The following is a 25,089-nucleotide window of genomic DNA, read 5'->3' as shown; positions in this document are numbered from 1 at the left end:
AGGAAGCGCTGGAAAAACTCGCAGATCTGGCAGCAAACAAGAGTTCGCATTTCGAGTCCGTTTGAGGCTTCTTCCGAGCCGAGTCATCTTCCGGTACCCCATGAGCAGCCGAGGCAACTTCCGGCACTTATGCCCCGCAACAGAGCCACCAGCCGGCTCCCTTGTCTCGCAGCAGAGCGAACATCCGGTTCTCGTGCCCCGCAGCAGAGCTAATATCCGGTTCCTGTGCCCCGCAACCGAGCCTACTTCCGGTTCCCGCGCCCCGCAGAGCCTCCATCTCCTTCAGCGCTGACTGGACTAACAGCTGTGGGGTCGCTGTCTCCGACCGGTTCGTCAGCCGCGCGAAATTAAAGCCGAGCAGCCTCGGGAAGGCAGAGGGTCCGTCCATGTGTTGCTGGTGGTTGTGGGTGTTGGCGCTGCTGCCTCTGCTGGCGACCGAACTCTCGTCGATGCCTGAGGCGAAGCTCGGCCCGCCCGCCCCCCTCAACCGGAGCGCCTTGGCCGGCCCCCTCCCCGGCCACAACGCCACCGCCACCACCACCACCACCACCACCACCGCCTTCGACAGTATCGCCTCCATCCTGCGCCACTTCTCCACCCTCAAGAACCTGGTGCTGGTAGCCTGCGCCGGGGCTTTCCTCCTCATTGTGGGCCTGCTGGTCAGAGTCATCAGGTAAAAACTGTCTGGGGGAGGGGAATGCCCGGCGTAAATGTCACCTGTAGCGTCAGGTAAACGCCCCTCCCCCCCCCCCCCACCCCACCCCACCCCGGGGAGAAGCAAAGGGATGATGAGCGGCCAAGGTCCTGGAACGCCGACAGAAAGCGCTGGAAAAACCTCAGCAGACCCTGAGCAGCGTCAGAGTTAAACTCTTTTGAGCCCGGCCTGGCTCTGCTTTGGGGGCTAGAATGCGCTGCCCTGACTGAGAGTGGGAGGCAGGGAGGGAGGTTCAGCCCGGGGCATTCGAAAGGCCAGTCAGATCTGGTTGCCTGAAAAGGGGCAATGTGCAGGGTCCCTGGGGGTGGGGTTGGGGAGGCAGGAGAACGGCACTCACCCTGGAACGCTCACTCGGAGAGCTGGTGAAGACGGGATATGGGCTGAATGCCACCTACCCCCCCTGCGCTGTGTGAATTTGCCCCGGTGTTGGTGACTGTCAGAGGGCTGGGGGTTGTTGGGGAGAGAGAAAATGTTAGACGAGTGAAGGTGAAGCTTCTGGAAAACATAATTAGGGGCAACATTACTTGAAGGAAGCCAGCATGAATCTAAAGGTAAATGGTGTTTAACTAATTTGAGGGTTTTGATGAGGCAATAGAGAGGAGCAGAGGGACCTGGGTGTATATGTGCACGACTAAAGGTGACAGGACATGTTGAGAGAGCAGAAAGCATCTGGCACCCTAGGCTTTATTATTAGGGTACAAAATCAAGGAGTTTACGTTAAACTTGTATTAAACACTGGTTCAGCTTCAGTTGGAATATTGCAATCAGTCCTGGGCACCACACTTTAGAAAGGTTGTGAAGGCATTGGAGAGAGCGCAGAAAAGATTCTCTAGAATGATCCCAGGGAGGAGGAACTTCAGTTATGTAGGTAGATTGGAGATGTTGAGGCTTTTTTCCTCAGACAAGAAAATGCTGAGAGAAGATCTGATAGAGGCATTCAAAAGCATGAGGGGTCTCGACAGAGTAGCTAAGGAGAAACTGTTTTCATGGATGGAAAAGTCGAGAACCAGAGGGCACAGATTTAAAGTAATTGTAAAAATAAGCAATGACGATATGAGGAAAAACTTCTTCATGTAGCGAGTGGTTAGGATCTGGAATGCACTGCCTGAGTTTGTGTTGGAGGCAGATTCAATCAAGACATTCAAGAAAGAATTAGGACATGCAAGAGAGAATTAGGTTATTATCTGAAAAAGCCCAGGGTTACAAGAAGATGGAGTGGCACTAGGCGATTGTGCTTTTGGATAGCCAGCATTGGCATGATGGGCCAAATGGCCACCTACTGTAATATGTGTGCATTTAGAGATGCAACTCATTTGGCCAAATTAAGATCATGAAGATCCTTTCTATTTCCATTACAAGTTCCTATGTCAGCATTTTTAATTGAAACCCACTATTTATAACCTTTCATTGTAATTGCCCCTTCCTGGTGTTTCAATTTTATTGTACCAGTTTCCATTATAAATATCGGCATGCAAGTTGAGGAATTAAAAATAGATCTGGCAGTGTCTGCGGAGAGAGATACAGGCTTAACATTTCAGGTCAATGACCTTTCAAAGGTGATCTTCCACCTGAAATGTTAACTCGGTTTTTCTCTCTCTGCAGATGCTGCCATGCCTGTTGAGCATTTTCTAGTTTCATTTCTAATTTCCAGCATATGTGCTATCTTGCTTTTTAAGTTGAGTAAAAGGTGACAGATATAAGATTTTTAGCACTTATCGACTTTGGGTATGATACATGGAGCCAAGCTGGGTTTAATGGATTGGTGTCTGGGGATAATTTCATGAGCATATGCAGATTTAATTTGTGTCTATTTTAAAGTCATGCATTAAGTGCTGTATTTACATTTTCTATATTCTTGTGTTGACGTTTGTCATGGAAAACTGCTTGTAATGGTATTGCAACATCTTTACCAGAGAGATGTAATTACACTGACAAGTTTCCATTATGTGCTTAGGCAAAGGAATTTATAATGAGAAAAGTACCAGGAATTGCAAACAGATGTATGATTTACGATAGATCACTAATTTAATTTGATGTGCATTCTGTGACGAACTCCAATACTTTCCTTAATTGGCAGCCGGAGATCAGGAGTTCAGAGTTTGAAGGGTCATGAGGACTCTAAACATCAACTCTTTTCTTCTCCGCCGATGCTGCCAGACCTGCTGAGTTTTTCCAGGTAATTCTGTTTTTGTTTTTGTTTAGGAGTTCAGAGGCCAGGAACTACAGTTCCCAGTGGGTCTTGGGCTTCCTGCGCATGTGCCAGCCAAGAGATGTCCGCACACGCACATTTGGTGGTTTTTCTTGTCTTTAGGCCGGGATCTGGCCCCTGCGCATATGCGCAGAAGGAAAAGGAGGAAAGTGAAACAGCATGAAACTGCAGGTCAGGTGACCTGAAAAGGAACGCCACTGCAGCGCGTGTGTCCCAGGGAGCAGGACACAGATGGGCGACAGGGAGAAGGTTCCAAACGAGGGAGCCAGACAGAAGGAGGTCCCAGAAGGAAGTCCCAAGTTAAGGGACCAGGACAGGAATCTTGAAACAGGTCCTGTTAAGTAAAGTTAAAAGTAAGGAGCAGAGGAATAGACTCCAAGTGAAAGACAGAGCTGCAGGGAGCAGACTTGAAGCAAAGTGGACTCGAGAGAAGCCCAGAAGATCCAAGAAGGAAACTGAAGGTTGGTAACCCCGTACTGACGGTGTGGAGGACAAAGGTACCCTTTTGGAGCAGTGGTGTTCTGCTTGACATGGCCGAAGATCTGAAAGTGTGCTTGGAAGGTGAAACTTGAATGTACACGGCGATCCAGAAGAAAGGAATCTTGAGGCATTTATTGCTCATGCCAAAATGCCCTTGTTTAAAGGGCATTCAAGAGTCAATCATATTGCTGTGGGTCTAGACAGACCGGGTAAGGATAGCAGATTTCCTTCCCTAAAGGACATTAGTGATCCAGATGAGTTTTTACAAAAATCATTTACATGGTCATCATTAGACTTCTCATTCCAGCATTTTATCGGATTCAAATTCCACCATCTGCCAGGGATCTGCCTGGGTCTCTGGATTAGTAGTCCAGCAATAATACCACTACGTCATTGCCTTTGAGTGGGAGCGACTTTTGGAGACAATTACAAGGCAAACTCTTCAAATGTAGAGATTAAAAACCCTTGTGTGAGAGAGAGTTTCAGTGAGACTTGGTTAGCTCGTGATATGGCAAGTGTCTGGGTGGGTTGTTGACAAATCCATAGAATCTGCTTTGGTCACATCTGTCATTTACTTTGGAGTGTGGTGTGTCTGTCCACGGTTTACCAATTAGTTCACATGTACTACGTACTTACCCTGAGTATTAGAGTATAAGGTAGATATGGCAAATTGTTCTATCTTTCTGAATTGGTATTGATCTGTAAACAGGTAGCTGGGGTTAAGGAATAGTGAATATTTGAATCACTTTCCTGTGTTTGTACTGGGACCTTTCCAACCTTTTATGTCTGATGTAATAGTTCATTTTTCCTTGTTTAATAGATGTTTCATTGTTTATGTTAAAAGTTCATCAGACTCCTGTGAATTTGTTCAGTAACTTTACTCCACGATTTCTTTAAAAAAGGTTAGGATCTATCAAGCCAGGTTTCACCCTGGGATCTGACATGTCGGTTATTAGCTAGGATCATAATTCATAATGTTAGCTGTTCAGAAAGTGGTGATAACAGTGGTAAACTGTTGAAAGAACTAGGCAAGCTAGCAGTTTGTCATCCCAATTAGGTCACCAGTGACTTGTGACTGCCTAAAAATTCTGCTTCAAAATTTTGATTGTATTCAGAAACTGTCATGTTTGTGGATGAGTCAGCCATGTGCAACAGAGGTTTTAGAAATTTGGTACTGAATTGTAAATTTGACCCTGAACCCAATCTGATCTTGGACTGGGTGAAGATTGGCCAGTCTACATTCCCTGTCTCAGTCCTTCTTGTCTGTGTTCTAATTTCACTCAGTACCATGGGCTACTATTATTATGTTATTCCACCTTCGTCCCAAACTCTCTATACCTCCATCTTACATTCTGTCAATTGAAATTGGAACTCGTGATAATGCCCTTCAGGGCAACTTATTTTCTGAGGATTTGATAATGGAGCTCTGCACCACTCTTATATCTTCTCTTCCTTCTGAGATGTACAGGCTTTTAAAACTACTTTTGTCATCCTGCCACCAGTAATTATCTTGTCTGTACTTCGTTCTTTTATTAACCTTGGTTTTCAATATTGGCTCTGCACTTTCACCAGTGTTTCTCAATAGAAATGTGAGAGAACATCTTTTTGCAGCTACATATGCATGCCTCTCGTGCATTTAAGAAAAATAAGATATGGTGAATGCCGTCTATTGTTTACCAACCTACATAGCCATGGAGTGGTAACATGGTGGTTTAAGCCATTCGATTTGCTCCCCCAGTATTTGGAGAGAGGTGATCTTGTTTATTTTTCATCTCTCTAAGGTGAAAGCAAATTTTGCCAGCAAACTCTTGCCAGCTTGTCCTTCCACAGCAACTAGCAACTGACCTGAGAGGCAAATAAATACCAGTAAAATAAAAGCTCCATATCTGTGTTCTCTCTTGACGCTTTTATCAAGGAAGGCAAGTGTCTTGTGAGGACGTGTAATACTGCCAAATCTGTTGTGTTCCAGACTGCCCAGAAATGCCCGAATCCAGATAAGTACACAAAGTACGGATACAATAGGTTCTTTCATTCTGTCGTAAAATTCATTTGTACGGCTGACCTTGTGTGTTTATAACTAGGCCATGTAAACACATAATCCAAGTATTTATTCAAATTTGCGAAAGCAAAATACTGGAAATCTGAAATATAAACAGAAAATGCTGTAAACACTCAGCGGGTCATGCAGATCCTGTGGAGGAGGAAACAAAATTAACATTTCAGGTCAGTTGAGGACAAAGGAAGACATTCTGGAGGCACAGGTATGGAAGGTGAGATTGCCAGAATTGGTACAACAGAGAAACTGGATAATGGAATAACCTCCTTGCAGGAAGAAGGATGGGAATCAGTAGATTAAAATGAACAGTACTAAGTAGCCTCTCCCCAGAAATGGAAACAGGGAGGTCAGTAAAAGGGAAAAGTCAGAGCGGTATCATGTAAAGGTGAGTGAAGAGTGGAAACTGGAAGCATAAGTTCCAATGTGGCCATCAGTTTACCGGGAGGAGACTTCGGTAGGACTGGAATAAGTGTGATCAAGATGGTTCCAAGGATTAGACTTTTTAAATTATAAAGAGAAACCCCTAGAATTTAGTGTATTTTTATTTGTGACAAGTCTACTTAGAGGCAGCATAATCCAAGTCTCAAGGTTTGGGACAAGTACAATATAGGTACATCAGTTGTTTTAACTTGGCCTTTAAGATAGAATTGGCAGGCACAAATACTTAATTAATGAGCCTCAAGTCAAAGTAGAGATTAGGAGAATTGTTTCTCTCAAAATAATTACATATGGATCAGACTTCCAACAAAGGTCAATTTAAGGCCTTTAGAAAAAGGGTTGTACTGAACAAGGGGTTGAAAACTAAAGGAGGTATGTAGACTGATGGTCCAATATTAATACAACACTATGGTCCTTGTATAGCACTTTGGGAGAGCTTGGGACATTTTAAATGCCCTATTCATATTGTAGAGTTTATGCGGAATTGCTTTTGAAAACCAGGGAGAAATTTTTGCACTTCTATCTTCTTTTGAGTGTTCCCTTGCTCTTTCATAGACCTTGGCTCTTCAAAAGATTTAAACTGGTGATGAAAATTGTCTACAGCCTTTATGGAATGTGCAGACTGAGTGGGCCAAGTCACTTTTCTTTTTCCCCTTTGTCCTTTTGTCTATGACATGTTTGGCAATCTCTTCTTTGCCTCCACCTATCACTGGCCCTCTATCCAGCTCTACCTGTCCCACCCCCCTCAACCAGCTTATATTTCACCTCATTTCTATATTTCCTCAGTTCTGTTGAAGAGTCATACGGACTTGAAACGTTAACTGTGTTCCTCTCCGCAGATGCTGTCAGACCTGCTGAGATTTTCCAGCTATTTTTATTTTTGTTTCACTTTTTCTTTGTTCTACTTTTTTTCAGGCTGTTATTTGTTGAGATCATTACCAAAAGCAAGTTATTTAGAAATAAATTTGGCTATAAATTAAGTGATATTGCAATTATTATCATGAACTTTTCTACATCACTGTGGCTCAATACTGAGTTTGGATGTGTGTTTAGTGTCAGCTCCCACCGTCATTGCTACTGTTCTGTAACAAAGGGACTCTTTGTCATGGTGGATTCTTGTAAGCTTACTATTCAACTGCCAATACTTTCTAGCACTTCAACATTAAGTGGTCCTTTTTTCAGTTGGAATGGACACATCTTTGATCACTTCTGTCTTATGAATAAGCAAATGTTCTTGCCCTCAGGTCTGGAAGAAAAATCAAGAAAACGAGAAAGTATGATATAATTACGACTCCAGCAGAAAAGGTGGAAATGACCCCGCTCAAAGAGGATGATGACGATGATGAAGATGCAACAGTGTTTGATGTAAAATACAGCAGGTACATCATGGAATTTTCCGGATTTCCCTCAAATCTCAGCACTAGTGTTTTTAGTACAATGATTTTAATATTTGAATTACTCAACTATGTGCGTTCTATACCAGCGGAAGTTACATTCATACATGTGTCATTGAGAAAATATTCCTAGTGAATCAAAAGCCCAGTCAGATTTCAGCCATGGATTTATGCAGTATTCCTTCTTGTACCCATTAAGACTAACCTCTCATTTAATCAGGGACACAGACCTCATAAGAGAGAAGACAGTTTAGAATTAACTACTTCGTGTGGATAGTCTTGAATGTGTGATATAGACGACACAGGGACATATATATGATTTGGAAGATTCCAAATAGATTAAAGAAATGTTGAGGGACAGAGAGGTAAAAGCATCTTTTAACCTTTAACTTTGGACTGACCAGATTAACTGCAATGATTTTGTGCAGTCTTCTACTATTTCTCTAATCTCCTTTTTATTTATGTATGTATCAAATGGGAAATATATTGTGGAATAATATTTATTAACATGATGTTTTCATAATATAATTCTGAACAGTACTTGTTCATCTCTTAGAAATTAAGTGTAGAAACTGAATGGAGTCTTTCAGTCCTCAGAAAGTTAATGGAGGATAGATTAGTGCCTAATGAGATATATTGGTGGCATACTAAACAAAATAATTCAGTTGATTATTCCTATAGTAAGTTCTTTGTTGAAGGCTTCCAGATTTCAATGTGAAAAGCAGCATCTCTGTAATGTGATGATACTTAATGGATTATGGCAGTTAGCTGAATAACATGAGGTGAAAAGCTGCCTCATGTACTTTTTTAATTTGCGTATTGAAGCCATTAGCTGCAACTTCCGACATCCTAATTCCATTTGGTATGAGCTGTTAATTTCGTGGCCAATGATCATTCAAAAGCCAGCTGCTGTAAATTTACTGAATGCTTTTTTCTGTTGAGAAATTTTGCACCCCCGCTGCACCCCCCCCATGATTTTCATGTAAATTGACAAATAACCTTTGTTTCAGTATTCATGAATAAAAAGTAATTTCTAGTTTCAGACAAAACACATTGGGGTTATTTGCAATGGCAGTCTATAGAAGGGACTTTGTCATGAACAGGAATGCTGTTACAATTCAGGCTTTTTTTCCATAGCAGTAATCTATGTTGACAGCTAGAAGATACTCTATACTCAGGCAGAACCTCTTATGAACTAAAATTTGTGTCTTTATTCTCTAGCAAATAGGTTAATCCCAAATTACAGTAAAAACTTTCTGGATGTTGTATGAATACCTATCATGTTTTCCATTATAGAAGAAACTTTAAAAATGCCTATAAACAATAAATTCAGACTCTCATTATTTGACCAGTTTTACCTCTAGAAAAATATGACGCAAAATACAAATGCAAAAATATGTTCCTAGATACTAATTCGATACAATAACCAAAACTTAAGTTCTGTGGTGGACAATAGCAACAAGCCATAAAGCTGTCCCAGTAAAATTCCACCATTTTGGTGAACAACACCAGCTGAGAGTGTGTTTCTTGGGACTGAGATGGCATGTTCAAGCTTTGTGTCTCAATTTATGATTTGCAGAGCATCTTTTAGAAGCATATAATATAATTAACACAATAGAGAAAGGAAACTTAAAACCGGCGCTTTGTTTTGCCAGAGAAGCAAAGATAAGATGGTACACATTTTAGAGTTATGAAGACTTATTTGGAACTGGTGCCAGGAAGTTCATATTAACACAGCATGATCAAACAGTTGGAAGGCTTTGACGAGGAGGATGATGAATACTGGACACTCAACTCATTTAAAAGAAACAGCTGCAAGTTCTACTAGAAAAACATAGAAAATAGGAGCAGGAGTAGGTCATTTGGCCCCTCGAGCCTGCTCCGTCATTCAAGATGATCACGGCTGATCAGCTATCTCAATGCCATACTCCTGTGCTCTCCCCATGCCCCTTGATGCCTTTAGGTTCTGATGATGGAAGCACATCTTCTGCTGTTACTGCATGTCAGGGGAATAGCGAACTCTGTAAATATTGATAAGTCTTTCTCTTACCCAAAGGTTCAGACGATGTGGTACAAAAGCAGAGTTCCAGCAGTTTATAATTGGGTTCCAAAGCTTCTTTGATGGTTTGGCACATGTTCCAAATTATTTATAACCCAATCTCATTGTGGGAAATCATCGTTTCTAGGAAATGGCATTTGTTCCACTAGATTAGCTATCTGTAGTGCCTTTCAGACGGACAGACAATTGTGTAGAGAGAAGATTTTTCTTGCAGATTTTTACATCGCCTGTAAGTGAGGGTTATATAAGATTGGACTTGTGTCAAAAGTTTTGATATCAGCTGAGAAGAGAGCTTTCTACTGAAAAAAAAATCCATTCTGCATCTTGCAGAAAACAAATCTTGTTTATAAGTTATTATTTTGATGCCACCCTCCACAGTTGTAGTCAAAATGCCATCTGTCATCCTTGAAAGGACAGGGAATATGATGGAAACTACTAAATCGCATTGATAACAATTGATCTGCTGATTGCAAAGGTGCATTAAAAGGGAGCAGAACTGATGGTGTGGGAAAGATATTTCTTGTTTTTAAATATTGAGCGCTCTGCAGTAAGGAGAAAAAGGAAAATTTGGGGGAAGAATGGATTATAGAAAATTGCCAAGAAGAAAAGACTTAACTCTGGTTGCAGTGGGGGGGTTGCCCTAAATGTTAATATAATGAACACAACATGAAAATTGGCCTTGTAATCTGCAGGTCTAAAAATATTTGAAAGCCACAGGACATGTTTCTCAGTCTGATGCACTTTCATATCATGCTTCATAAACCTAGCCATTTTGTACAGAATAAAGTCAGGCAAATTGAACCAATGCTCATTGCAAAGATATAACAATGGGTAGAATATAGGAACAGGTGTAGGCCTTTCAATCCCTTGAGATTGTCATTTAATTAGGTCATGGCTGATCTGCACCTCAACTCCATTTATGTCCTGTTGCTCCATATCCCTTGGTAACCTTGCCTAGTGAGCAGAATTGAGCAAACTCCCCTAATAAGTCATCTTGGGTACCAGCAATAATGTTGGAAAATATTTCATCCAATAAAAAGACTTCATTCAGACCACAAAGGGGTGCTGTTCCTGAGAGGGAGGTGTGTGTGTTACATCAGTGTACCAAACCTCCCTGGCTTAGAGTAATTATGTTAACTGTATGTTAAGTGACAAAAAAAAATCTGTCATTCCACTTTCATCTAAAGTTTAGATGATAAGATTTTGATAAGCTATTCCCCTTCCTGCAGTAGGCTTCATTTTTATGCAATTGCTTTTGATGCTAGCTGTGTGTGTTTAGTTTTCTTTTTGTTTCTTCAGAATTTGGCAATGCCCTGTCCTAAACCAGCTAAACCTGTCTCCTTTCCCCTTAAACGCAATCCACTGAGAAGCGGGAGCAGAGAGGATTGTGACACAGCTGAAAGAGGATAAAGTAATGGATAGGGCAAAAAAAAAAAAATCACTTGGTAGAATTAATAAAGTTATAGACTGGTTACAACGCAGGAGGAGGCCGTTTGGCCCATTGTGTTTGTGCCAGCCCTCTGCAAGAGCAATTTAACTAGTCCTTGTTCATTCCACTTAGCCTGGCATTTTTTTCTCAAGTGCTTATCCAATTTGGTTTGAAGGCCTGGATTGAATCTGCCTCCACCCGCCTCGGTTAGTGAATTCCAGATCATAACTACTCGCTGCATAATAAGAAAAGTATTTCCTCATCACCGTTGGTTCTTTTTCCAATTCTGTCTTGCACTCTATTGCAGACCTTCCCATTTAGTCTTTAACCACCATCCCCCCACCACCAAACTTTTTCCACTTACTCGAGACCTATCACATTTCTATCTTTACCCAGTTCTATAAAAGCTCATTGATTTGAAACGTTAACCCTGTTTTTGTCTCCACATGCACTGCTTGACCCGCTGAGCATTTCCAGCATTTTCTGTTTTTTACTTCGGATTTCCATTATCCACAGTATTTTGCTTTTGTGAACTTTACTGTGCTATGCAATGTTATAGACTATCAGGCCAGGATGATTTGGAACCGTGAAATGAGGTAGGAAATGTGACTAGTAAGGTACCAACGATACTTATTGAAGATTCCAATTTGCCAGACATTGGCTAAGGTAATAATGCTTCTACTGGTCAGAGAAGGAAGGAATTTCTAGACTTAATGAAATACTGTTTTATGACTTCATTTCTAAAATAATGAACCAGGTGAAAACATCCTGGTTTGATTTATGATTAATAGGGACAATTTTTTTAAAAATCATCAACACAATGGTGGGTGAGGTTTTAAATACCAGTGACCATAAGGTGATCACACTTGACATAACAAGAATTGGAAAGGCCACTAAAACCAAACAAAATTGCCAGATTTTAATAACACAACTTTAAGTGCCTCACAGGTTTTGTCAGAGTGAGCTGGAATATCTGAAAGTGGCTGGGGAAGTGGAGCTCCTTCAAGGTAGTGACTCTGGTCCATTGCGTTCATTGTGTACCCATGCAAGGGAAAAATAAAAGCTCAAAAGCACTCCAACCTAGTTGAATGGGCAAACAAGCAACACCTAAAGAAGGCCACTAAAGAAAATGATACCACTTGGTAAAGATTCGTGCTTGAAATTTAAAAAGGGTTCAAAAGAAAAACAAGGACGAGAGTGGGGCCACTAAAATTGGGATTGAGTAATGGCATGGTGACTGATGTTACACAGGTTGTCAAAATGTTAAGTGCGTTTTGCTGCCGCCAGTGGTACCACAGAGGAGACAGGTGACCTGTTTGAGTTGGAAGAGGAATTATAGGATGTTGTAGAGGTAAGTTGTGACACAATTCACATTACTACAGCAAGATTGCCAGACAGCCATGCAGATTTATGGCGGATAAATTTCAGGGTCTGAATAAGATGCAGCTGAGAGGATATAAGGGAAGAAATTGAAAGAACTTGAGATTTCTGGAAGATTTATGCCAAAATATTGGAGGGGTACCTGGGGACTGGAGAATAGTGGATGTTTACCCTTTTTGTACATAAAGGTAATAAAAGTGGCTTGGGGAAACATCTGTTGTTTGTAAGGTTCTGGAAATCCTTATTAAAGAAGAATTTATGGATATAAATAAAAGCATAAAAGATGGGCTGTGTAGTTTCATGTAGAGGACGCCTTTCCAATCTAATTAGTTGTTTTTTTTTGAGGGTGTGTCTAGAGTTTGATGGTAAGGCAGTAGATGTAGTTGGGATTTTAGGAAGTCCTTTTCGCACAGTCCCCTAGTGAGGCTGAAGCTGTGAATAAAGCAGCAAGAATTGATGTAAGTCATTTACAGTGAATGCGTGGAGAATATATTGTGCCTTTATTACCTCCATTGCTCTCCTGGCCAGACCCCCCACCTGCTACCACTGAACTCCTTGAGCTGATCATGGTAGGAAGAAAATTAGTTGGATCTTGGCCTTCCAACATCCAGACGTGCCTACATTCTGAGAGAGTTTGTCCAAAACCCTCTTGGGAGTGGGATTTTCATCTGATGATTCTAATGGAAATGCTGCTGGCAATGAATATAAACAGTTTACCACAGTGTCATTTGGCCCTGACTGCAGGCAGTTTGCTCTGTTGCCTTAGCCGTACAAATTAGCATTATGCTTTTTCACTGCTGCCCTGCACATCCTACCTCTCCTGATTTGGGGAAGTTTGCAGGCAAGTTTGCAAAATCATGTTTGCGATTTCATTGCAATCGTACAGATGCAAATTTCTCACACACATTTCCCTGTCATCTCTGAATTTGCATAAATTGGTTAATTGAGCAGAAGAGCAACCAGAATATTAATGATGTAACTGCTTATAAAAGGAAAGTCCTATGTTTCAGAGCATTGTTTTAATGAGTTCTCGATAATTTATTGAATGAGAGAACTTTACCATAATTACTAATTTAAAGTATGCAAATACTGTAGTGCAATTGTGCCGATAAAGTCCCACCTTCACATTTAAGAATAACCTCCATTGTGTTGTGTGACACCATTACCATGCTAAATGGGATAGATTTCAAGTAGATGTAACAGCTCAAAACTGGGCACCCATGAGGTGCTGTGGGCCATCAGCAGCAGCAGAATTGTATTCAATCACAATATGCGTCACTTCATGGCCCAGCATATTCCCCAATCTGCCATTACCATCAAGACGGGGGAAATCAACCCTGGTTCAGTGAAGAGTGCAGGAACAAGTGCCAGGAGCAGCACCAGGCATATCTGAAAATGAGGTGTCAACCTGATGAAGCTCCAATGCAGGATTATTTGCATGCTAAACAGCATAAGCAGCATGTGATAAACAGAGCTAAGTGATCCCACAACCAATGGATCAGATTTAAGCTCTGCGTGCCTGCCACATCCAGTTTATGAATGGTGGTAGACAATGAGACAGCTAACAGGAGGCAGTTCCACAAATATCCCCATCCTCAATGTTGGAGGAGCTCAGCACATTGGTGCAAAAGACAAGGCTGAAGCATTTGCAGCAGTGTTCAGCAAGAAGTGCCGGGTGTATGATCTATCGCGGCCTCCTTCTGAGGCCCCCAGCGTCACAGATGCCAGTCTTCAGCCAGTTCAGTTCCCTGCACGTGATATCAAGAAATGGCTTAAGGCACTAGATACTGCAAAGGCTTTGGGTCCTGACAACATTTTGCCATAGTACTGAAGACTTGTGCTCCAGAACTAACATGCCCCTAGCCAAGCTGTTCCAGTGCAACTGCAACACTGGCATCTATGCAGCAATGTGAAAAATTGCCCAGGTGTGTCACGTACACAAAAAGCAGGACAAATTCAACCAAGCCAACTCCACCCCATCAGCCTACTGTCAATTATCAGTAAAGTGATGGAAGGTGTCCTTGACAGTGCTGTCAAGTGGCACTTATTCAGCAATAACCTGCTCATTGATGCTCAGTTTAGGTTTCGCCAGGGTCACTCAGCTCCTTGTCTCATTACAGCCTTGATCCAAATATGGATAAAAGAGTGAACTCCAGAGATGAGGTGAGACTGACTACCCTTGACGTCAAGGCAGCATTTGACCAAGTGTGGCATCAAGGAACCCTAGCAAAACAGGTCACTGGGAAATGGGGGGATAACTCTTCGCTGATTGGAGTCATACCCACTTAAAGGAAGATGGTTGTAGTTGGAGGTCAATCATCTCAGACCCGGGATATTGCTGCAGGAGTTCCTCGGGGTAGTGTCCTGAGCCCAACCATCTTCAGCTGCTTAATTAATTACCTTCCTTCCACCATAAAGTCAAGTGGGGAGAAGCGATGTTCAGCACCATTTGCAGCTCCTCAGATACTGAAGCAGTCTGTTCCATATGCAGCAAGACCTGGACAATACTCAGGCTTGGGCAAATAAGTGGCAGGTAACATGCCACAAAAATACCAGGCAATGACCATGTCAAGCAAGGGAGAATCTAACCATCTCCCCTTGACATTCAATGGTATTCCGTTGCTGAAGTCCCACTTATCAACATCCTGGGGGTTACCATTGACCAGAAACCGAACTGGACTAGCCATATAAATACTGTGCCTACAAGAGCAAGTTAGCTGCTGGGAATCCTGTGGAGAGTAACTCACCTCTGTCCACCATCAACAAGGCACAGTCAGAAGTGTGATGGAATACTACCCTCTTGCCTGGGTGAATGTAGCTCCAACAACACTCAAAGTTTGGCACCATTCAGGAAAAAGCAACCCGCTTGTTTGGTACCCCATCCACCACATTAAACGTTCACTCCCTCTACCATCACCGCACAGTGGCAGCAACGTGTGCAATTTACAAGATGCACTGCAACAACTCGCCAAGTCTCCTTCGACAGCACGTTCCAAACCTGCAATCTCTACCAACTGGAAGGACATGGGCAGCAGATGCATGGGAACACCACCACCTGCAAGTTCCCCTCTTAATCATGCATTAGCTGACTTGGAGCTATATTGCTGTTTGTTCACTATCGCTGGGTCAAAATACAGGACCTCCCTCAACAGCACTGTAGGTGTACCTACACCACATGGACTGTGGTGATTCAAGAAGGCGGCTCACCAGCACCTCAAGGACAATTAAGGATGGGCAACAAATGCTGGCCTAGCCAGCAGCGCCCACATCCCATGAACAAATTTTTAAAAAATGGTTTAACCAATTATATTTCTGAGCTGTATTTCCGTGCTGCATGAAACAGATTTGGCAATTAGCCTGAACTTTAAAAACTGGAAAGTTTTTAGAGCCTCAACGGCTCATTCTGCATAGTGCCGGGCTTTACTCATGATGTATTCATCATAGGTGTAGCTAATAATTGGAACTGCGCTTTCTTTTCCACTGGTTGTGATATTGATTCCTCTGCACTTGACCAGTAGACCCTCAACAACTGCTCTATAAAACAGCAAGAGACACAATTTGTGCTTTGATTCATGATTCTGATATGGAAATATAAAGTAACATTTTATATGACGCCTGTTTTGTTCTTCCAACAATGAGGACGTTAAATGCTGTATAAATGCAAGTTCTTTCAGCTGACTGCATTCACTTAGAGAATTGGCTTTGCATTTCTGCGTTTGGCAATTATCCCAATGAGAAAGATTTGCCTACATAGTTAAGCTGATATGATTGTTGAAGTATTACAGTATAATCGCTGTATCTCCAACAGACTCGATTCTGTGACAAAAATTAGGTATTCATTTCTAGTTTTGATTCAAATCCACTCGCAGGGGCTAACCAGAATTTTTAAAAAAGTAATCAGATTCCTGTCCTAAATATATTTCAATATGATGTTGCAAGCTTTAATTACAAGCTTTTAATGAAATGAATAATTCAAGTTTCAGCAATACTGTGTGGTTCGGTTTTTCTTTTCAAATGTGATGTGATCAGGTATTCAAAATCCAGATAATCTTATTTACACTTAAAATATAAAATAATTGAATTGAGGTTTCATTGAAAGAAAGGACCAGACAGTTTGCAGTTCCTGAAATAGAAATTGATTTACGTTTCCAAAAAGCTATTAGATTATTTATAAGCTGGATTGTCTGTGATTGATTTTTTTTCCCCTCTCTTCTGTCCTTAGGTGAAGATTTGTATGAAATGACTGTATTACATCGATGGCCAATCACACTGTGCCAACCACCAGTCGCAATAACCTTCTGGATGAAAAGTGGGTCTGACTTGTCATCTGTGTATCAGCTTTCCATTCAGCTTCTTGCATATCACAGACAGAAGTGTATAGCAAAATTTAAATTCTCTTTGTCCAGTTTATCACCAGAGCAATACTCTTGTCTGTCTCATGTGGACTTTGTAGAAAGCTTTTTTTAAACTCTATTTTATTATAGTAGTATGTGTTTTGAAATGCATCGGATTTTATTTGTATGTATGACACTAGTTGTGTGTTTGTGCTCTGTCCAAAGACTGAGGTGAAATGGAATGTAGTTTAGCACTTAAATGGGTTTGCAGGGTGAGGTTTAGTGTTAGGTCTTTGGTTTTAAAATAATATACACACAAAGATTGTGACAGCACGTGGTCACTTTTTAACATGTCTGATTCTTTAGCTGTCAATAATTTGACATGAAATCTTAAATGTCACCAAGTATCCAAATTCAGATTAACCATTTTCTATATAATACTGTGAGCATTCCCAGGAATATTTGCAATCCAAGCATGAATACTTTTGGGATGGTGGAGCAAATCAATTGATTAGCAGATAGTTGGTATGTATTTTTTAGGAAAATTGGCTCTACGTTGTCAATGTGGACTATTCATAATGATCAATGTTCATGTTGGGCAGGACCTAATCCTGTAGGTTATTTGAGAATTAGTAATATGACATTTATAATTTAACACTTTTTGAGCAACTACATTAACTTGCTTCTGCTTGCAGGAGACAAATGCACAGTGAAAATTTAAGCATAGAGCAACATAAATGGCTGCGGTGAAAGCAGTTACTAAAATATGGATCAAGGTGGTGCAGTGGTGTACACTGAAGTACGATTTGGTTTGTTGGCTATAACACTCAGTTTGAGCCTCTACTCCCAACATTTCATTCTAACTGGCTCCGTCAGTTGATGCTGTTCAAACTACAACCAGATTAGGCTCTGTATACAGGAGTACATATAATTATGGTTTAAGCAAGGCTACTGTAAAAACTGAACGCTCGACAGGTCTTCAGTATTTTTGCATTGGGCAGATTTCCTCTAACCACAAGCACCTCAATTTCGGAGGGTACTTTGTTAGATTCCAAGTTTTAAAAAAAAAAATCATGCTGTGCCCAGTTGAGCACTTTCTGGTTCAGGGCTGGGCTCCTGGAACTATTCTTCACAGCAAATAATGCACTACGTTGTACCACATTATTGTTACTAGGTTTCTACAGTGTATTTGTCCATTACACTGCATGCAAATTTGCACTCATAGCAATACTTGTGCCAATACCTTCCATTATTCAATGATCTTAAGCTCCTAATACTGGCATTACCATTAATTGACATGCAACCAGTACCTCATCTAAATGTTCCATTACTCGCCAAGTTCTTTGCAGGCTCAATCCATGATTCAAAAAGGCAGTCTAATTCAGAGTAGAAATTTCTCATGCCAATCACTGTTTTACTGGAATTTAATGAAGGGAGGGAAGAGTGCATCTATGCAGTTGTGTGTATTTCACACATTCATTGTTACATTTTAAGTAACTCCTCGTGTGAGCACTGCATTTTTAGCAATTTCAATTTGTTACTAGAAGTGGTTAACTCAACAGAATGCAAGTGCTTTAATACTTGAGGAGAGGACCAGTATCACCAAAGATTTTTAAAAAAAGACAATCCCTCATCAATTGCGTGTGGAAGCCCATAATGATCGACGCAGAGGAACTGGAGCATTCTCAAACTTGCTTTTCCCTCAAAGAATTAAAAGCCAGATGGATGCAGGACATGAATATTTTAAGTTTTGTCTCTCTGATTTGTGTCATCAAGAAGATTGAGAATATGTCCTCGTCCATACCTCTTAACTGTCCTCTTTTAATCCAAGTGGACTAATTATAAACAGTACAGTCAAGAAAAGCAGCAGAGCCCTGTGGTAGTGAGAAGCTGATAACTTCTGCTGATTTACAATTTCTACCAAAAGCTATATTCCAGCCTTCAAGTGCTAACTCAAATTGTATCCTTTCAAGATATTGCATGCTGAACTAATTAGCCTGTCACATCAGTTTAAGTTGCTGCTCTGTCAATAACTAGTAAACCAAAAGAGCTCAATATCTTCACACCACCATGGTAAAATCCAGCATTTGCGCTTCAATGCAGGATTGCTAAATCTGCACTAGCAAAGGGGGTTCCACTATTTAATTATGTAGATTATGTCACAAGGTGCTTGACATTCTCATTGCTATCAAGTGTTTGTGCATGGCTGTTCAGCAAGAAGAGGATGGCACCTTGCTGAGAGTTATTTTAAGAATGGCCACTTGGATGAGGTGTCAGAGGGTGAGGGCAGGGTTAGACTCTGCCATGATGTCCCTCACACTTGACCACTCTCCCAATGCTCCTTGTCAAGGAAAGACTTGTAGTATCTTTCACAACCCCAGGATGGCGTAAAGCAATTTACAGCCAGTCAGCTACTTTTTGGAAATGTCACTGTTGTAATGTAGTCTTGGCTTGGACCTGATGAATAACTGCTTAGATGAGGGAGGTGCTGGCATAGTGGTAATGTCGCTGGACTGGTGGAATTTGAATTCAGTTAAAAAAAATCTGGAATTAAAAGTCTAATGATGACCATGAAACCATTGTTGATTGTCGTAAAAACCCATCTGGTTCGCTAATGTCCTTTAGAGAAGGAAATCTGCTGTCCTTACCTGGTCTGGCCTACAGACTCCAGATCCACAACAATGTGGTTGACTCTTTTTATAAAAAAAAACCCTCTAAACAAGAGTAATTGGGAGGCAGTGACACATCCCTGAACAAATAAAAAAAAGATATCAATGGGAAACTGATGTCCTTACCCCAAAATGAGTCAACATTTTTGCCGGGGGGCCGGTGGTGGAAGTTGAGGAAGGTAAATAGGAACATTTTAACTGGCATGAAAACTGTCTTGCAAAATAACATTGATTTAGTCGATGACAAAGGAGTGGACTCAAAATGGCCAATAACCCTGGAATCTTTCTAATAAAGTGAGGTCCTGTTATTCGTAACTTACGAAGTTATCCTGAGATTTTATTTAACCCACATCCAAATCTATACTAATTAGAAGATATAAGTATATATGTGTACATTACCTTACCTGCAAAAATGTGCCCCTACTTAGTGACATTTTGTCCACTGGTCAATGAATTAGAACCAATGGGGCATAAAGGCAAGGTTAGCACTAGAAGAGTAAGGGCAGCCATTAGTTTTTTATGCTAAGGGTTTAATTTAGTGTGGAGCAGCTTTATCACGTGGGTATGTGTAGTACATGTGTACATTACATCATAAATTATCAGTTACACATTGGTTTAAATTTTCCCTTTTAAGTGCCACTTTGTACCTTATATTGACAATCAGCATCACTTATTAGTGAGTATTGACATTTTAGTCAATAGTCTTTTATATCCATTATACAACCAACGTTTAAAGAGAACTTGGAAATGAACAAGAATTTCATGTATTTGAAACTATCTTAAGTTAGTTGATAAGGTCAATTTTATTGATTTTTATCAAAATTTTATTCTGTTACACTACTGGTTTTATGTTTACATCTTGTTTATACAGAAGGAATGATTTTAATATCTAGATTTAAGCCAAGTGCATTTTGTTTTTAGAAATTGTTTGTTTAGACATTGTCAGAACAGTAATTTGAACTTGTTTGCGGAGCGGATTGCAATATTCACACTAATGTTGTTTAAATTCTTCAATGTTCCTAGCCAATACAAAATGAGCTTGTTACTGACTTGATGGGGCTGTTTCTTCTTGGACTTTTTAAATAGGCACAAGGTTCCTCAGAAATGATTAATTTTTGTTAAGGCACAAGACAGTGAATGATGTAATTGTTAGGGGGTAATTTAAACTTCCACAAAATAGGAGTAAGAAGGGAAATCAAATATTTTTTTCACCCATAGGATGGCAGAGTTGTAGGGCAACTTAGCAGGGAGGGACTTTGAAGCAGACAATATAACTGAATTCAAAAGAGGAACCATCACATCTCAGAGTTGAGTGGGTGTAGTTGATCTCTGAAAGTAGGGCAGATTTGCTGGATCCAAAGGCTTTTCATTTCTACTCGTTACATTTGTGGCATGATTGTACAGCTAAAGCTTTTCAAACAATTCTCAACCATTTTCTTAATTTAAAGGCGTACGTGACAATTTTTAGAATGTTCAGGTGCAGTTGGAATGCTAATTTTGCACTAATGTAAAAGGAGTTTGCATGCATTTCATTACACGAGCAGTTGTGTTCAGAAAATCACAAACTGAAAGCCCCAGAACTCCTTTTATACTGGTGTAGCATGGCCTTCCAAATCAACAAATAGTTCATGCATGTTGGCAAGTTACAATCTTTCAGTGGCACTAACTGTGATTTTTTTTTTTAATACTACTCATATCAGAGCCATTGTAAAGACAAACGTTCGCTTTTTTAAATTTTTGGATCATTAAACTGGTTCAACAAACACACACATCGTTTTGGCTGTTGCCACGTGCAAAAATATGCATCTACTTATAAATAGTGACAGTTTGTCCACTGGTCTGTGAATTGCGACCGATGGGGCATAAATGCAAAGTTAGCACTAGAAGAGTAAGGGCAGCTGTTAGAAGTTTTTTTACACCAAGGGTTTATTTCAGTGCGGAGCGAGCAGCTTTATCACTATTGGCTATTGGAAGTTGTCAACCAGTATGCTTGAAGAGGCAATTAGATAGTCACTTTCAGAAAGATATTTGTGTCTGGGGAATGAGCAAGGAAATGAAATGAAATTAGAATAGATTTTCTGTTCATGATGAAGGGGCAGCAATTCATTACAAACCAAAGATCCTAAAGCAAGCTAGATAATTAAAATCCTGCAGTTACTTTAATCATGTTTTTCTCACGTTCAGTGAGAGCAAAATCTTTCAACTGTTATTTTCCTCAAAAGAATGAATTTGAGCAGTTGGTTGTCTCCATATTTTCATCCATTCTGCCTTCTGGCGATCGGTAGTTTCTTGTTCAAGGGTGGAATTGATTTAAATTTTAAAAATGCACAGGTAAAGCTTAATTAAACATCAAAAACTATTTTCCTTTGAATCTGATAACAACGTGGGAAATCCCATGATTAAAAGTTTGCATTGTTCATTCTGAAAATGTGTGAAATTTTGGCAGTCTATTTGGAAAAAAAAAATCAATGTTTTATCTTTGGGAAAACTCCTGCCTTGGTAAAATTCAATTGAGATGCTCAAAAGATGATGGCCTTGATATGAAACTTTAAAATACTATTTGAATCTCATATCATTAGAAATAAATTGAATAATTGTAATCAATTTTCTATAAATTGGGTAGCCATTTTTTAGTACACAGCAGACTCTCTCAAACGTGGTGTTGGTTAAGGGCAATAGAAGAACTTGCTTTTTAAGTGTTTTGAGATCGTTAATGCCTACCAAATTGCTGGAACAGGTTTAACACCTGTTTTGAAGGATGGCACGTCCAACAATACTTCATTCTGTCAATACTGTACTGGAGTTTTTCAGGTCCTATAGTGGGATCCAGTCAAAACTTGCCAACTCATAGGCTGGTTTTTAATTCATGGCTTTTTTACTTTAAATGTGGTTGAAATTAATGGCAAATGTGCACTGCAATGGTGTGCCAAGTTATGTAGAAACGACAGTTGATGATTCAGTTATTCTTGGTCTGATATTTTTTGGTTAGACGGGTGTATAATTCAGGAAACCATCACCATGCTAATCCACATGTACATACCTTTTGTTCCTCTTTTTCAAGCAACTTATAAATTCTTTTAAAAGGGAATTTCAGCGCATTATTTCAACAAAGGTTCCTGGAAGAAAGTTCCATATTCTACCAACCCTCTGCTTAATTTTTTTCTTAGCCGCTATACAGTTTCTGCCTTCTAGTTTCCAGTGGCTGACATTGTGGTAATAACTTCCACAGTTTACCTTATCACAGCTCCTAATCTTGAAGACCTCTATCAGGATGTCCTTGACCTTCTCAGCTCTTGTGAAAAAACCCTTGCTGTAATCTTTCGTGCCTAGCAGAATGTATTTAAATAGCTATTTTGAAAACCACAAGATAAGACAGACTCAAAACTTCGAGCTGTTCAGCCTTGATTAGAGGGAATGAAGCCAGGATCTCATTCAGATACGTAAGATAGGTAACTGTATAAAACAGGCAAGGGGCCATTAGTTGAAATTGACGAAACTTAAATATCAGAAAATTATTCACCCTGAATGATCAACAAATGGGCTAGCCTTACAAATATGATAATCGAGACAAAATCTCAGGAATAATTTAAGGAACTATTGTAATGGGGAAAACTAGATTCTCTCGGGATGGATGAATTGAGAGAATCTAAATGATTCATCTTGCGAAAGGTACACATAACCACCTTGAATAAAAACAAGAAGCGCTGGGAAAAACTCAGCAGGCCTAGAGAGAGAATCAATTAACTCTTCTTGTCCAATATGGCTCTTCTTTCAAACTAAGGATATCAAGATAGCCACTAGAGGGTGATCTGCTCATCAGCGGTCTTGAATTAGGTTCACTGCAGTTAGAGCCACTGGCTCCACAGACTAATCACACACTGCCATGTGTAAAACTAACCTCAGAGGCAGCTTTAGTTTTTGGATAGTAATGGGACCAAGGGAATAGGGATAGAATTTTTGAGGCTGTTTTAATGATTGAGACAAAAGTATGCATGGTAAGAGATAGGCACTAAACAGGATTCTCTCTCTCTATTAAACCAAAGTGTCTTAGTTTCAGTAAACTGCTCTTTTGACTTTGGCTCCCAGCATTAATCCTTTTAGCAACTTTTTTGCTGTCACATTTTATGACTTCCTGCATAAATAGATGACGTTGCACGATAAAAACTTATTACGAAGTAGTATCTCATCTCGTCTTCCTTCTGATTTATCGCTTTCTGGATTTATTATTAATAATGAAAGGTCGAAACCTTCCTTGAACTGCTTAACCTTTTGGTCTTGGACCACACCAGAACAGAGAAGTGGTTAAATTTCTCATGAGAACATCTGTTTCACTCTAAAGAAGAATTCAATTGCATATTTGTAAGAATATTCAAATATCAGCATGTAGAATGTTCCTAGGGGAAGTTAATTTTGGGAAAGTTATCATATCACTTAAAATTTTGAATACAGAAAGTGAGGGAGTTCAAAACTAGCAGCCATAAATAGTCATCTCCAAATATAAGCGGTCACTTTTGCACATTAAGGAAGTGTAAAACTGAAGAAAAAAAGTGGAAGGTACAGCACCAGTAACTGATTTTAAACAACATTGAATATGCAAGCCAGGCACCCTCACAATTATGGTGATCTCTTCTTTGAGCTAGAATGTTTCTGTGAATATACGAATCAACCTAAAGCACTTTGCATCCATGTTAGTTCCTTTTGATCTTCACTTACATTTTGTGTGTTATAAACAAAATATATCTACAAATGCCTATGGTTGTAACCTGTCTCTCACTCAAGCTGACCAAACATGCTACACTACTTGTTAACCACGTTCCACTGACTTAAGAAATATTAATTGTATTGAGACGCTTCTCATTATACCAAATTAATCAAGGGATTGGGAGGACAGAATTTAAATATTGTTTTGCACTTAGAAGTTGTGTTTTAACTTTTCACATGGGTGACATTCTGTTCTTTAATATCAATTTGCTCAACATGCCTACACTTTTCAAAATTTTTATTGTAATGATTATAGGACACTGGCTGTTGAACTGCACTTAATATGCCACTAATTTATGGTCCATTTTGGTTTGTTACACTGGAGCATTGTTATATCAGAGTAAATTTAAATTGTATTTGTCTCTTATGGTTTCTGGAATTACTCACACTGGATATTTTGGGTAGATTTTTAACATAAATGTCTCTTTTTTTAAAATGTGTATGTAAAACAGAAACTGGAATGTTAGCAAATCTGTGATTTGGTTATCTTTTTTGTTGCAATCATGCTCTCTTATTAATAAATCATTTATATCTTTACCCTGAGAATTCTTGCATTATTTATTTTGGTTCTTGACAATCCAACTTAATTCAGTTGACTAGAGGGACTGGTCAATTTTACATGTTGTGCTCTCCCAGAAGAAATCTCAGCATGGTTTAACAGTTTGTAACACCCGTAGTCAATATGTTCCATTTCCACACTAGAAATGTCAAATTGCCAGTTGAGAGAAGAAAAAAATTACATCCTTATCAGAATGGTCACATACTCAAGATATCCCAAATTACAATAAACAATACAGTGGCTAGTATTTTGTTTTAGAGGTGGTGTTTGAGGAATAAATGTTGCTAGGACATTGGAAGAACTCTCCTGTGTTGCTTCAAAAACTATGGGGAATCTTTTATATCCACCAGTACAGGAAATTAGGGTTAACGTCTCCTGTAAAAGATAGCCCTTCTCATTAATGCATTGAAGGATCTGCCTAGGTTACATATTCCGTTTATAGAGTGGAGCTTGAGCCCCTAATCTCAGATTCACGAGTGCTACCACTGACCACTGGTCTGATCACTGGCCTATGCTTGCTGTACTTGCATGTTAACTTTAAGTAATCTGGAAGGCAAATGGTATGTTATCCCTTAGTGCAAGGGTGATGGTGTAAAAGAGTAAGGA

At 40.0% G+C, this 25,089-nt stretch overlaps 1 long non-coding RNA gene across 1 annotated transcript; it reads left to right on the top strand.

Moving 5' to 3' along the window:
* Nucleotides 1-263: 263 nt before the first annotated feature.
* LOC121269895 lies at nt 264-24,461 on the top strand. The gene is made up of 3 exons (XR_005941440.1): nt 264-673; nt 7,143-7,277; nt 16,383-24,461. It is a non-coding gene; the product is annotated as an uncharacterized LOC121269895 (long non-coding RNA).
* Nucleotides 24,462-25,089: the final 628 nt, after the last annotated feature.

This window comes from Carcharodon carcharias, chromosome 26 (assembly GCF_017639515.1).
Source record: "Carcharodon carcharias isolate sCarCar2 chromosome 26, sCarCar2.pri, whole genome shotgun sequence".
Lineage (NCBI taxonomy): Eukaryota > Metazoa > Chordata > Chondrichthyes > Lamniformes > Lamnidae > Carcharodon > Carcharodon carcharias.
The sequence above is the reverse complement of the archived record's forward strand: the minus strand, read 5'-3'. Positions and strand labels throughout refer to the sequence as shown.